Source organism: Lynx rufus, unplaced genomic scaffold (genome assembly GCF_022079265.1).
Source record: "Lynx rufus isolate CCGP_SWC_20201006 ecotype Redwood Valley unplaced genomic scaffold, mLynRuf1.p SCAF_4, whole genome shotgun sequence".
NCBI classification, from domain to species: Eukaryota; Metazoa; Chordata; class Mammalia; order Carnivora; family Felidae; genus Lynx; species Lynx rufus.
In genome coordinates, this window is record NW_025814856.1 from 97,669,220 (window position 1) to 97,669,940 (window position 721).

The 721-nt window shown below is 40.5% G+C and overlaps 1 pseudogene; it reads right to left on the reverse strand.

Annotated features, from left to right (window-relative positions):
- Window positions 1-391: 391 nt before the first annotated feature.
- On the reverse strand, window positions 392-510 carry LOC124525294 (uncharacterized; annotated as a pseudogene).
- Window positions 511-721: the final 211 nt, after the last annotated feature.

Sequence of the window (721 nt, forward strand, 5' to 3'; positions counted from 1 at the left end):
TTAGCTCTGTCCTTCTAATTCCAACAAGTGTTCCCTTTCTTCGCCTGCCTTCAGGCTCAAGGTGGTAAATTCTCCTTGCCCTTCTTAGCCTCAGGGTCCTGCACTATCCCTTCTGGTTTCCCTATATACTGACCATATGTTGTAAAAAAAAAAAGTCTTTTATTAAACTCTCATCAAGTTATCCTAAGTTATCCTATTCATTTTCTCTTGGATCTCTGACTGATTAAATGAATCTAAGAAAAATCAGCCAACCTCCAATGCACATTTACCATCACTTACCCTTTCACATGACTCTGATGCACAATAATATGAAGAACATCAACACTGGGCTCTTCCCATCCTGTGTGAAGTTATTTCTCCTGAAAAATGGCCCAGTACCATAACCCGCCCCCCTGCCCTGAGGTTTTCAGGACACAGCAGGATGTTTGTGAAGCTGAAGAACACATCTTTTAGCAATAATCGCGCCTCGTATAAACCTCATTGGCTACGATACTGCCACTGTGCAAAGCTGAAGAACACATCTTTTGATAAATTGGTCCAGAGCTCAAGAGTTCCACAAAGGAGCCTCAGGATGGGAGAATGTTTTAGTCACATAAGGATCTTATCCAGAGCCCACTTCAATAGAAAACAATCCAGAAATGATCTTTGGATTTTTTGAGTTTAAGAACCATGTTGCCTCTCAAAAACAAAAAAAGGTTAGAACCATACATTTCTGTTAGAA